This window comes from Dreissena polymorpha, chromosome 9 (assembly GCF_020536995.1).
Source record: "Dreissena polymorpha isolate Duluth1 chromosome 9, UMN_Dpol_1.0, whole genome shotgun sequence".
Classification (NCBI taxonomy): Eukaryota; Metazoa; Mollusca; class Bivalvia; order Myida; family Dreissenidae; genus Dreissena; species Dreissena polymorpha.
This window is the reverse complement of record NC_068363.1, coordinates 89,857,374-89,873,123: the sequence shown is the minus strand read 5'-3', so window position 1 is coordinate 89,873,123 and position 15,750 is coordinate 89,857,374. Positions and strand designations below refer to the sequence as shown.

The 15,750-nt window shown below is 33.9% G+C and overlaps 1 long non-coding RNA gene across 1 annotated transcript; it reads right to left on the bottom strand.

The window, feature by feature from the left end:
* Positions 1-484: 484 nt before the first annotated feature.
* LOC127845576 (uncharacterized) lies at positions 485-6,732 on the bottom strand. Its single transcript, XR_008033270.1, has 3 exons — positions 5,708-6,732; positions 1,464-5,343; positions 485-1,336 (listed from the first exon to the last, which is right to left on the bottom strand). It is a non-coding gene; the product is annotated as an uncharacterized LOC127845576 (long non-coding RNA).
* Between the last annotated feature and the right edge of the window lie 9,018 nt (positions 6,733-15,750).

Here is a 15,750-nt window from a genome sequence, read left to right as displayed (position 1 = left end):
ATAAGAAACTGTAGCAGGCAACAGGCATCAGGTTGATAAGAAGAACTGATGTATTTATTGAACGCGAATAACATCAACAACTAATAATGTTTTGAAATTATAAATTTGCCCATAATAATTGTATAACATTATTCATCAAGCGCAAAGTGCATTAAACGCTCGCCCGCTGTTGGGTATTTTATATTTAGTAACACCTTAATACCATCATTTTTAAACGGAGAACTCTTTTTGTTAAGTGTACGTGCTTGAAGTAATGTTGCTCTTATTTATATAAGACTACTTGCTATACAGCCAGTGTCATGCGAAAATAGATCTTATTTCAGTAAATAACATTACTTCGGCATTGTAAAATTGCGTATTGTATGATTATAATATATAGACATTTATTTAATGTACTGATATCTAAATCAACTTATGATTTTACCGGTATTATGGCATTGAACGCGTGTATAAAAGGCACATATACTATTCTTATTAAATCATATTAATACTTATACTAATTTAAGTCATCACATAATCAGATTGCGCACTGCGTGTAATCAGATTATCACCTTAAAACGATTCCGATGGATTATTAAATCGAGCTTACTATTCAAATCAGTGATTCCTTGTGGTACAATCAAGCATGGGATAATGGCAGACATACCCATGGCACAGTTCATGATTTATTTTATGTAGCTCACAGCCGAGGATCGAACCAATGGTATCTGATATTTTGAAGCGGATATGTTGCCACTAGGCTATACGAGGTTTCAAGAATGAACATGGGTCAGTTACTCTATCGGTATAGAATCTGACGGTGTTTACAACATGATACAGAAGCATAAATATTACGTATCTGAACATCATTCTTTCATGTTAGTTTGAAAAAGTATGTGTATTTCTAGGTCTTTGATGTGCTGATTTAATTTTATTTGTTTACCTTACAGACTCTGGAAAATGGCCCTGAAGCAGATGAGACGAATTCCACACCAGAAACTGAGGAAATGTCAGATAACCGTTCACCAGACTTGAGTTTCGAGAACGAGGCAGATGGTTTGTTGGTTGAAAGCAGTGCATCACTACTAGACGTATCTCTAAGAGTGAGTTGTTTTATCGTTATACAAAATGTTGTTGAATAAAGATAATTTGAAACAAGATGCGTTTGTGAAACACAATGTCCCCCTAAATAATGTTTGACCTTGAAGGATGACCTTGACCCTTCACCACTCAAAATGTGCAGCTCCATGAGATACACATGCATTTCAAATATAAAATTGCTAGCTTCAATATTGCAGAAGTGACATTACATGAGCAATTTTGACCCATATATTTGACCTTTAAGGATGACCTTGACCTTTCACCACTCAAAATGTGCAGCTCCATGAGATACACGTGCATGCCAAATATCAAGTTGCTATCTTTAATATTGCAAGTGTATTCATAAAATAAGCGATTTGGGCCACATATATTTGACCTCTGACCTTGAAGGATGACCTTGACCTTTCACCACTCAAATTGTGCAGCTCCATGAGATACACATGCATGCCAAATATCAAGTTGCTATCTTCAATATTTCAAAAGTATTAATAAAATAAGCGATTTGGGACAAATATGTTTTACCTCTGACCTTGAAGGATGACCTTGACTTTGACCTTTCACCACTCAAAATGTGCAGCTCCATGAGATACACATGCATGCCAAATATCGAGTTGCTATCTTCAATATTGCAAAAGTATTCATAAAATGAGCAATTTAGGCCACATATATTTGACCTCTGACCTTTCACCACTCAAAATGTGCAGCTCCATGAGATACTCATGCATGCCAAATATCAAGTTGCTATATTCAATATAGCAAAAGTTATTGCAAAATGTTTAAGTTGGCGCAAACCAACCAACCAACAGACCAACCAACAGACAGGGCAAAAACAATATGTCCCCCACTTCTATAGTGGGGGACATAAAAAAATATTTGTAGTTCAAGGTCGCGGTGTTGTAGTGGATGAGATATCCGCCTAGCGATCGGGTGTTAGTGGGTTCACTCCTTACTTGGGAAGCATTCTAATTATCTCCTCCATGGACACCAAGTACTGGTTCTTCCCAGGAAACCGACTCGATAATGTCCATGTCTGCCTACCATGCTCGAAAGGGCACTTGGCAGTATAAATAGATAGTTGTTTTTCATGCTCTTCCCATTTTTAAAGAAAAAAACTGAAGAAGTTATCAGTTTGGTGATGCCTTAGTAAAATACAGAAAGACCTATAATCTTTACTTCAAACTGCATTTACTTTGCTTGTAAAAATGTATTTATTTATTTCAGCTCCATGACTATGGAAGGTTTACACCAGTACCCGCCATAATCCGTCATCAGTGTGAACAAGTGCAACCGGAGCTGATTTCTGTGGTTACTCAAACCGACGATACGAGAGTTCCCAGAAGTATATCAACCCAGACTTCTACTGAAACGTCGACAGTTGGGATACAAGTGGATCGGCCTAGCTTCACCTTTGAGGATATAAGGGATGATGACGATAAGGTGTTGTTCTACACTGGTATCCCAACTGCTGGAACTTTTGAGTGTTTATTTGATGAGGTCAGTGTTGGAATGAAAGCAGGGTTAGCACGAAAAACCTGTCCCCGGAAAATAAAGTGTGTTTATAAACTGAAAATAGTCATGCTAATATAAACTGGAAAAGTGGCTCCTTAAAACTAGTACAAATTAAGTTTGATAAGAAGCTGAACAAGTGAACTTTGTGAGAAATTCAGTATACAATTTAACTAGAAGTGTTTGACCATTGCATGTATGTATAAGTAATATACTATGTAATTATGTGAATAATACTTAATTTCACATTTTACAGTCAGCTTTCATTTGTGAAAATAAAATTGTTACTGATTATTATTTTCTTGTCTCATATTCCATACAAACATTTTCAGGCAAAAAAAGAAAATTGTGTTTCTGCGTTTGTGTGTTTGTGCCAATATATTTATACATGTTTTCTTGCTTGAAAGCAGTTTTGTAAGACCAAACAAATTATAAGACTGAAATTCTGATAAATATTGTACTGGATTCAAGTTTACATACATTAATTGACACAGAGCGTTGAAAACACAGATTTCTTTTGTATACCTAAGTAAATGTTTGTCTTTAAGGTTTAGTACTGCTACTGAAGACTTAATCAACAGTTAATTTATAATTGGGAGCAATAAACCCGTCAAGAATTTTTATGCCCCCGAAGGAGGGCATATAGTGATCAGACTGTCTGTCGGTCTGTCCGTCCGTCACACTTTGCGTTTAGGTTTCGAAAAATCCTCATAACTGCTATGTCGCTTTGGATAGCAATTTCATATTTGGCATGCATGTGTATATGGACAAAGCTTTTCCATACGCACACAAATTTTGACCCCTGTGACCTTGACCTTAAACTAAGGGTCCGCGTTTAGGTTTCGAATATGCATTTAGGTTTCGAAAAAAGCTCATAACTTCTATGTCGCTATAGTGATCGGACTGTCTGTCGGTCTGTCCGTCACACTTTGCGTTTAGGTTTCGAAAAATGCTCATAACTTCTATGTCGCTTCAGATAGCATTTTCATATTTGGCATGCATGTGTATATGGTCAAGGCCTTTCCATATGCACACAAACTTTGACCCCTGTGACCTTGACCTTAAACTTAGGGTCCGTGTTTAGGTTTCGAAATATGCATTTAGGTTTGGGAAAATGCTCATAACTTCTATCAAGCGTATATAGGGGGCATAAGTCATCCTATGGTGACAGCTCTTGTTTAAAACCAAGATTTCTGATACAAGTAGCAACACCTGCAGAGTACTTGTCAGATGTAAAGCAGAAGTCATACCAGCAAAGCTTCCAAGGTGTCTATTAACTCAATGGGGTTCTGAAATGATCTATACTTGGACAAAAAGCATTGTGCACAGATTTTTAATAAGATGCAGCTGTTGATACCTCTGTGTTGATTTTCTTAATTTGGTTCATGCTTGCCACTCATTAATTTCATATCATTTTAACATTTTGAAACAGATTATTATCGTAAACCCTTCGGTTTTTCTCCAAACACAGGTAAGGTAATAAGTGATGGATAATAACATAGCAAAAGTTCTTTTTATGATTTATCATTTTAAGAGCAAATCAATTTAGCGGAATAACAATTGACAATCACGTTGTGATGGTATTAATGAACCGTACACAAATCGTTGAAAAGCATTCTACATGTACTACTGTAAAATTCATAATATGAACAGTTGATAAATATTTATACATTCATACACTTTTATGTACAATATTTATATGCTTTGTAGAGCTAAATGACTATTGAAACATAAAAAAGGAGGGACCTCAATGATGTCCTGTACTGTTGTTACTTAAATTATTTTCTGATCTGGCGTTAACTTTTGTTATTTAACCCTATTCCACTTGGAAGCACAGTGAAAACAGCATAAAACCAGAACAGCATGCTAGTAACTCGCAGTCTGTTCAGGTTTTATACTGTTTGCTGCTCATCAGTATTTAAGGGTTGGAAATGAAGCCTTTAAAACTTAAATTTAGTAATAAAGGTACTTTATTACATTTAACTTTTTAAGGAACTACAAAAGCTTGAAAATACATATTTAAGAAGTAAAGGGTTAATCTCTAGAGAAAAGTGAGACATCAAAATTATAAAAACATATTCTAGGAGCAAGGGTAAGCTTGCGAGAAATTCACAATTGTGATCTTAAATTCATATTTGTTACTATTCTTTAAAGATTGCACTCAATTTCTTTTAAATCTTTCAGTCTCTTGTTTCAGTAAAATTACTTCACCAAAATTGGATGCAGTTACACGTAATTTTCTTTCATCTTCCCAAAGTACGTTCTTTCCCTGACCTCTGGTTAATTTTTCAATACTTTGGCATTCAAGTTCATCCATTTGTAGCATATCCATCATTTTCGACATTTTATCCTTCACAGTTTCACTATTCAGATCTACGCTATCACTAAAGTTATATCCAATTTCTATAAACTTTGGTAATTTCACCTCTTCCTTCTCTTCTACAAAGTTCAAAAGCCATCCAGCTGTTGGGTTGCATATTTTCGAGTTTTGAACGGAAACTGTTCTCATTTACAGAAATCGCAAGAAGTTCTTTTCTGGTGTTATTTTCGACTGGCTCTAATTTTGACTCAAAGGTATGTTTCCGAAATGTAAATTCGCTAGACTTTTTAGGCGTTCGCTTTCTTTTCCGGGGATTATTAAATCTGTCCCACACGCATTTTTTTGAGGTTGATCTTAGAGTGCCGTCCTTCTTTTTAGCAGTGAGATCAGAAAGGGCATACATAAATGCACCAATATGGATACATGCTTCTCCGCTCCTGAAAATATATAAACATAATAATTAGACATACTTTCAAACTGCACTTTTTTTTTTGCTCGAGCATCTAAATTTTGATGAAAATTTCCCAGAAACTGGTCCATCCCGAGAATAGCTTGTGACCAGTATATAGATCTATGAAAATGATTGGTATAATGCCGATTCGGGGATCGTAACTACTAGTTCTTCTTGAATGCTCTGAGGGTTTATGAGTACATTCGTACACCTCACAACCCAGAGGGTAAATATAGCTGGGAGTTGGATTATTGCAACTAGGATTGTAACAGAGGCATGTCTCTTGATAAATTATTTATAACCTCGTTTCAATATTGCAAGAACTTATATGAAAAACTGTGTACACTCACCCGGCTGTGCAATTACATTCCGCTGAATGAACCTGTCCAGTGACCTTTGACAGACAGAGCCACACACTGTGATCTGGGTTTTCTTTCACATTTGCACTCGGTAGTGATGGTAATACTTTGCATTTAACAAAACAATGTTCCCATTTGTCACTTATGTCATGGTACAAAATACTGTGTTTATGTCTGTAAACATAATACAATTTTTTGATCTCAATTGTTTTTGTGTGTTCATTTTCAGCACAAAATAATTGTAGATGTCACTATCTATTAATGTAGGAAAGTCCATTAAGTCACTACTCAACGTTTTTAATACATCTGGATGTGGCAGCTTTTCACCGAGTGGCGTAAAAAGTTTTTCTGTTTTCCTTTTTTCATAATTTACTTCCGCATTCCTGTGCAGCTGTCGATCATTTAATCCTAGCTTTTGTACGCCTTTTGTCCTCAAGACAAGTTCATTCTTATTCCCTGACACATAATGATTATGAAATCGTAAATAATCCTTCAATTGTGCAACACTTAATTTGTCAATTTCGATGTCAGACAGATAACGATCGTTTTCTTTCTCATTCGACGCCATTGTTACTGGAAATCAATACTACCCAGCGATTCAATCGCACATTCTCGGCCCTTTCCGTCAAACATCGGATAAGTATTATGATAATCTGCGAGGGGTACCGAATGCCAGCGATTGAGAACCTCCAATTCCGGAGAATACTCAGGGGAGATATGCGACTTTCCGAAAAGGGCTCAGTGGCCTCCCTTATTCTAGAAGATGCCCAAGGGAAGTAACTGCCGTGAGGAGTTTGATCTAAAGTTTGCGAATGGGAGATATAGGCCCGACAATTCGAGTAAAATTACATACGCAAATTTGAATTAAAAAATAGTCATGAGGATGTTAAGCAGCCTTTTATTAAGTGGGTCTTCAACTGTCGGGTCCAAGTGCCCGATAATCGACTTTGGGACCCGACAATCGACTAAAGACCCAACAATACGGCGGTAAAATGGACGTTTGACCCACCATTTTACCCAATCTGAAACTATATAGAGAGAGACTATATATATATCTATATATATATATATATATATATATATATATATATATATATATATATATATATATATATATATCTATATATATATATATATTTCTATATATATATTAATAAAAATAATTGAATCTAAATGATGTATACAAACCTTATTTCAACGTTTGTCTAACGAAATCTCAAATACATATAGCACTTAGACAGAGTTAACAACTAGATCACCAGTTCAAATGATAATAATCAAAATTGTATTCACAAACGTTTCGCAGTTATCAATTGTCACGTACGACAATTACTTGTTTTAAAAAGCGGCATTTACTTTCAACCCCAAAAGCTAAATCATATATCATGTTGACAGCCTGTCACCCATTCTTAATTCCATCTGTTTTATTCAACAAAGGTGACTGGTTGGGATCACGGTGAAAAGTGTTTACGACCACAAAAATTGAGCAAAATCACCCCACCACTACTTTCAGTACTTTGATTAATAATAATGTTATAGGACGCCCCTCAAATGGTTATATATCCAGTATATCATCCCGCTATATTACGAAGAAGTCACATAAGTGGTTGTATAAGGCATGAACAAAATGTGATTAGTCATATGTCACAGTAAGTGTAATAAATATTTAGGAACTGTGTATGAAAATTAAATGCATGTATATGTAATTCTGGCATATGCATGCAATGTGATAATTAAATGGGTTTCGAATTATGTCGCATCAAAAGCAATTAATGACAGACATGTATGGTTAAGTTAATAAAATGTATTTTATTTTTAAGTACGTTTGTCGCTTTTTTGAAACTTTTTTTTTTATTTTAAATGTATATTATAGACTTTTAGATATATTAAAATATTATAATTCCAGATATATACTATAACAACAAAAACATTACGAAGATTTACTAATCCAACGAATTACTTAGAATTTTAATTAGTAAGCTTTGCATCTTAAAAATGTAATATCTGAAACAACTGGATTTTTTGCATACATTTAGTTTTGAAAATTGTTGTAGTGTTACGCTCTAAGAATTTGACTAATTGAAACAAAATACCAACACACTCAGTAACTTTACTTGGTGAAGCTGGTCACAAATGTGTTCGTTTGAAAAATATATATGCGCGGAAATGATTCAGCAATAATAGTACTACATAGCAACTATTTCAAATCTTTTTTCAGTAACGTTGTTCTATTGTAGATTGTCTAAGCTGTATTTACTAGTAGGTAACAACAGTTGTCATACAAATAATAAAACACATACAAATAAATTGTGTAAATGCCATATTAAATACACATAATTACGTTACGAAAATGTTATAGATCAATATCAATATTGTAATAAATACGCTGATAGGCTGCATAAACAAAATTGAAGCACTGTTTTGCTCGAGAACCCGTGTGAATTGTATTTTTGTAGTATGCTCCAACTCATAGTATATAATATTTGAACAATTTAGTAGCTCAGTAGCAGCATTTGTAACATGGACATGTTTTTTATTTGTGTGTTTTGCAAACAAATTGTTATGATATAGCGAAGCAGTTTGCTCAATGCACGTGTACGATTGCCTTTGTAAATAATTAACATACATGAGATGATTGGTTAGTTAAAACAACACGCGAACAAATGACGTGTATTGATACAGAGGGTGTCAACAACAGCATTAATGTCCGATTAATCTGAATCTTCAATCATCAAAATCACCATAATTATGCAGATGGTATTCCACTGGTATGTTAATGTTAATCATTTAAATCAATCCTAAGCATTAAATCTTATGAGATATTCATTAGCAACCAACCATCGCTATTAGCATTTTTTCCCTATTCCTAAGGCAGTTTATAGTAAAAGCGAGGAAGGACATAGTACACGAACATTAACGCAGAGGCTGTTTACACGTTTATCCTGACCACAGCAATCATGCCAACATAAATAGGCAGCATGATGATTAAATACTTACAATTGTATATTCGTTGGTACCTTTATGCGAATAAACTACCATTAACTGAGTGAACTTATATAATACAAGAATTGCACATTGTGTTAAGTGCCCTTTTCCTATTTTACAGTGTATCACTGGGCATCTAACATTGTATCATTTGTTTTACGGCCTCTCTAGACATTGTACATTTTGTTATTGTGTCTCCCTTGACATTTTTTCGAGTGTAATTGTTCCTTTTATAAGAGTGTTCAAGTTTTATGTTGCTTCTATCTACATTGTGCAGTGTGTTATTATCCCTCTAAAGACAGTGTGCAATTGTGTTTTATTGTCCCTACTTACATTTCACGGTTTGGTAGTCTGCCTTTTTAAACATTGAAACCAGTTGGATATTGTTCCTCTCTAGACAGTGGACAGTGTGTTAGTGTGCCTACATACAATGTGACGGGTGCTATTGTGCCAACATACATTGTGTAGTGTTTTATTGTCCCTGCATACATTGTTCAGTGTGTCATTTTGCCTAAATACATTGAACAGTGTGTTAGTGTGCCTGTATACATTGTACAGAGCGTTATTTTGCCTAAATACACTCTGCACATTGTTATTGTGCCTACATACATTGTGCAGGATGTTATTAAGCAAACGTACATTGTGCATTGCGGTTTTTGTCCCTGCAAACATTGAACAATGTATTAGTGTACCTACATACACTCTGCAGGTTGTTGTTGTGCCTAAATACACTGTGCAGTGTGTTATTGTGCATACATACATTGTGTATGGTGTTATTGTGCGAACACAGAAGAAGTAAATAAAGCGATTTAGTCGGAGATTTGCGAACTGATAAATATCGTTTGATAACTAGATATACACCACAAACTTTTTTCAATGACAACGACGCGATTTGAGGAAGCGTATTTTTTATTTTATACAATTCACCAATTCCGGGACCTTTGGTTTAATTGTTATTTATATATTCATTACTTGGTCCAATACTCCATTACAATAATACATAAGGGTGATAATAGATACCAGAATTAAATCAAAGCGCTGTAGGCGCTGAAGGCCTGGGGATAGATTTAGTGTGACGTAAAGTGCATTTTGGATGTATTGTCCGAATTTCTCACTTTGTCCGAATGTATACGGATTGATCCAAGCGGTTGAGTGCAGAAGCTTAGAGATTGTAAGAAAATAGAATAATTGTGTATATACTACAGTGTACATAGACGGTGGAGGACTACACGATACTGGTGGTCGGAACGATAAACTTTTGTTCAACTCTACAGATCTGGTAGAGGTTCGTCTACATAGGCGGCGAAGTTATACAATAAAAATACTGTTGTTGTTGGCGACCAATAAATCACTTTCAATAGCCTAAAATAGCTTTCTATCATACAATTAACATATCAGAAAACACTCATACTTCCTTTGTAATGTATTTACAAAAGAAAATCCACTTACCCTGATAAAGAACGGTGTACAGATTGTGTACTTCGTTAACCGTAGAACTGTTCGCGCTCGATTTGCGCGCTCGATCTGCGCAGTGAAATACCATATCCGGTTTCTTCGTCTATTTCCGAGAATGATCCTGAAAATTATTTTTTTTCATTTTCTATTTCTGGAATGTCTTGTCAACGCAAAATAAAATAACAATATTTTAAAAATATGTTTGTAAAATCCAAATATGTGTCTTCAAAAAACGTCAGAGAAAAGAATTATTCTTACTGTCTCCTAAAACACTTGTTTCTTTGCGGCCTAGACCGTCAAGTGAGGAACATTTTCTCGCATGCATATCTTAACAATAGAAAACTATGTCGTTGCCAACGCTTAGCAATTTTGCTTCAATAATATTGTTTTAACCTTTCATGACACTGTCATGTTATATAGTGATTTTCTGTATTTATAAGGCGGGTTATTGAGATCTGCATATAACTATTTTTATTGCACATTAATTAAGTGGTAAATCGCAGCTTGGGGAATTTGGACTTTGGCAGCTAGCCAATTCGGATAGGCTCAGAAATTGGTATCATTACTATGGCCTTGGGGTGACGCCACAGGCCAATGAACTAAAACCGATTCGTTCGCTTCTTTTAAGTCGAGTTTTGAGCCCTTCCAATGCCTCTAGCTGCGACTATTACACACTATTTTACAAATTTTAAAACAATTAAATATAAAAAGTTTCTCAAATTAAAAACAAAAATAGGAGTCATGTTGCATTATGTTTTATTGATAACTGTTTTGATAATACTTATATACTAGTAACATATATTCGATTGCACGTTATCGATAATAGATTTGTGTAATTAATTACGTTAACGGCGTTGACAATATTCAATAAAAGTCGTATTTTACAGTTTATGAGATCCGCTAATAACACTAATGATAATGTTAGCGAATACACAAACAGTATAATCTTATCTTATGAGTCAAAGAAAAAGCACAACACGCATAACTGAAGCTGTCTATTTGCTAATTGACATAAGAAATTACATATATTTTTCCACGTCGCCAATTTGTGATAGGATTTTTTCCTAAGATGATACCTGTTACTGCTTTAACAACGAGTAATACCGAACTCCAGCAAGTGATTGCATTAAATGAATCTTCTGAAAATGCCAAGGGACATCCTTTTGCTGTTAGCATTATGGACAATGGATGATTACATTGTTCGAGACAATATTCCAAAGTAAACTCATTACCATAACTTGACCAAAAGACACAATTAGCCAGAAGAAAAAGTTACATACACTTTTTTAATCATGCGTCAACATTAAAACCACGATATATTATAAATTGTTTATAAGCAACAACATAAATGAAATTCCATTGTCAAAATACGAAACTGTTCACCAATGGTTTGTCATGGCAATATAACCCTCAAAAAAAATAAGTACATCGATATTGGTATAATATACATTGGTTACTCAACATACAATTATATATTTAGATGATATAGCAGTGTTAAAACGACACAATGTCCATCAAATATTGGTGTTGGTATGCCGTTGGCACCAAGCGTTTTTAATAATAAAGTTTATTACATGTCTTGTTTCGTGAGAATTAACGTCTGAAAAAAATATAAAAAAATATAAAGAACTGAACCGATTTGAAAGTACATAGAAGTATTTTCTGTTTACATTTGTCTTATGATCACCATTTATATAATGGGGACTTACATAGTCGCAATTTTGACTTTATGTGACGGTAAATGGTCTTTCACATTGGCAAAAATGCTTGAGAAATACATCCTTTGAACGACAGACCATCTCAGACTCATCCGAATTACATTGGAGAAAACGCGCCGCGGTGTCGACGCCTTTTAAAGAAGATCGTATAAAAAGCGCCTTTCAAGACCGTAATTATATTGCTTTGTAATATGATATTAGCGTACACCCTCGGGGGTAATGACTGTCAGAAGCCAACTACTCAGAAGGAATTATACTACATATTCAATGTCTTGTCCTTGACAATATAACATGCGTATATGGCATATAGATAATTAAATAACATGCAAGCGTGAAGTAATTATATGTCACAGTGTAAGATAAACCAGATCCATGGCACTGATAATGGTAAATTGAAATGCAAGTAATACTATAGAATAGCATTGGACTTTTACATAGCAGTCAAATTGCAATTCCGGAAATTGGAATATGATACTGCGACCAATCACATACAACATTCACATAAAACATAATTGTACGGTTATTATAGCTTTATTATCATCATATACGCATGTAATGTACTTGATATGATCAACACCAATTAAGTTATTTGTTCATGGAATTTATGTTGTGACTCATTCCTATGAAACAAATATAACCTGCGTATGCATCAGTTTTGTTCTCCATAGCATCTCTACTAAAGTAGCGCGTGATTAATAAAACTAAATATGACAATATTTTAATGACAGACTTATGTACATTATTAAAATATGGATCAATAAATCTGAGTTAAATGCATGATACATGTCTGAAGTTGTACATTATGTATACTTGTCTGTAAAGAATAACACAGATATAATTACTTTTCCCTTATACATGCACCCTCTCCTTAATACTTTTATAACACAAATACCCGTATTATCTTGTGTATCTGCCTCTTGTCCGTTGATCTCGGAATCTTTCCGTAATAAAAATCATAAATCATGAATGTATTTTATCAAATTACGCCGACTAAAGTTCATTAACACATAAGCTTTAGTTTCCAACAGCACATACACGGATAAAATGCAGATAATTGCGTTTTAGTTCTTATCATAACACTATAAACATCATTAAGGTGGTATGTTTTACAATCTAAATTGTACAACGAATGTATATATGATTATTGTGTTTCAGTTAAAGTTTAATTTTCATCAAACTTCATATCGAAAGCAACACAATCAATATTCGCGTAAACGACTAACTTAATTGGGCAACTGTTTTAGAAATAAGACGCACGAGCATGAATAATTTTATTAGTTTTACTTAACATTGTTTCTTTGTATACAATGTTCTTTTGGTAGAATATTAAACTTTTTTTTTCAGTAATGTTTTGTGTTTTAATGCAATCTATTATTTTGAATGATATTTAATATTATACTATATTACTTTAATTTAATCAATTGACGAAATATACATAAATAATACAAGTTTATGTTGTATTCCCGCTATGCCTGATCAAACGCCTGGGAAAAATGTCTTTATTAATATATTCCAGACAGTGTGTTTTTTAGTATTTTAATAAAAGGTGATACATACATACAAATATGATCATTTTTCAACACAGTATGATTTGAAACCAACAATTACAAAACGACGTTGATAAGGAAAGTCTCTATTTTCCGTTTATACAACTTTACTGAAAGTATCCTTATTGACAATTACATCAGCTGTGTAAAGTTAAAAAAACAATCGTTATTATCAACGTGTTTCGAACAATTAAACATATATTTTATTCTAGCTATTGCTCTTAGTTTATTGCGAGGCCTATATCGATACTAAAACGTCAATGGCGGTAAATATTTTATTGAATCTGTTCTATAAATGCTTCAGTTTTTGTTAAATTTATTGTAGCTCAATTGAAGCGAATGTCTTATCATTATTTAGACATTCACGAGTACAATTTATGTGCAAGACCCGTACTTTAAAAGACTTGTAACGATCTAAAGAAAATTTCCGAAGTGGTTATTTTACCCATGACTTTCCGGTCGATAGTCGAATACCTTTTTTTCGCTTATAACAGTAACATTTATTATTAAGGTACAGTATGCAGAATAATTTAGTTGCTGATATTCGGTATGATTAACTTCACGTTAACCTTTGTGCGAGGTAATTTGTTACTGCCCGACGAATGATGAATATAAAGTTAACCTTTGACCTCTTAGTGCGACCTTGACGTTCGCTTTAAACAATAAATCGTATTTTATGTATTATTTTCTTGAAAAGCTTGTATCAATGATGTTTAGCTTTATTGCAAATATGAAGCTAAATAAGGAATAAAGAACAGTTAAAAGTATACCAACTCACTTTCCATAACACAAACATGTATTTTTTAACGCAATATGCAGGAACACTGCGATAATAATGAAGCATGTTGAATAACGTTGAAAAACTGGTTTATACAATGCTTTGCATTGACCGTTCCAAGGCGATGACCCCATGTATTATTCTATGTGTGTATGTTGTTTCGTATTTTGTTGTTTCGTACTGTTTTGGCAATTGGTCACTTGCCTTAAATAAAGGGCCAACTAATTGTATATAATAAGAATGCAATACTGCTACTACCGGAGTTTCAAGGTTTTTTTTAGTATCCGTCGTTCACTATATTAAACGCTAAATATTTAATGAAACTACAATTTGCCTGCCATTATCTGTTACATGTGTTGCCATCTCTTTGAATAATTTATATCAATAATGTCGTGTTGATTATTTCACTTTGTCATGACTTGTCATGAAGTTTCTCTTCTTTATATTGACACAATATGTATAGAGGGCTACAAACGGTAATTCAAGATACAACGGGCACACAGAATCGCACACGCACGCAGCATTGATTTGAAACTATTAATGCGACTAATAGGAAGTATACGTAAGCTAAACCACAGGTGATTAACGTGTTGCTGTGATATTTATTAGTAAAAACGTCATTTTGAATGAAAAATAATCATATCATAACAAACCCTAAACTTCTATGAAAACAAAATTAATTTTCACTTTCAAAATTATTTTTTTTTATAAATGATTGGTCAAATGTTAAGACATAACACGATACACAACATGCGTGACCTACTCGTCGACGATATGACAGCATCCAATGCTTAAATTTTCTCGGAGTAAAGGGCAATTTCCCTGCAAAGTTCACGGACCTCGGTACCATAATTCAATGCAACGGATGAAAAAACTACATGTTTACCGTTATTGCCGTTACATTATGCATCAAATATAAAGAAGTGAAATTCCAGCTGCTGGAGCAATATTGCATTCTTATTGTATACAATTACATTATATACAAAAACGAACTGCCCAGTGCATTTTGAAATATTTGCTTACTTACGTTCCAACTGGCCGACATTTAAAACACCCGAGCGATTTTATTGGGCCAACGCAAAGGTGTGTATCAATTCCGTTAAGATTTTAATATTTTATTTTATCTAATTTATATCTTAGCAACACATTAACCAACTGTGAGCTAAACTATGAATATACATTGTGTCATCGATTTTTATTCTTCCCGTTATCATCTATTTTGTTTTAATCACATCGTTGTCTTCTGAATATATGTATCCCGGAAAAAGCAACATTTTTGAAAAACCCACTAATCGGCGTGTATAAATAAACATGACTCATTTAAAATCCTTTCAAAATCACACACCGTATCAACCGTTATTATTTAAAGTAAGCTATCATTGGTTGATTTAATGGACCAGCGTTGTTTGTACCGGTGTAATTAGTGTTGTTTTTTTTCAAACTCGTGTTTTTCCGGAATCAGTCTAAGTGGCACATGCATTCATTACTATATATGCGTTCGACAGAGGAAGCACAATAAGTACCATATATATTCATCAAAAGTCTTATACC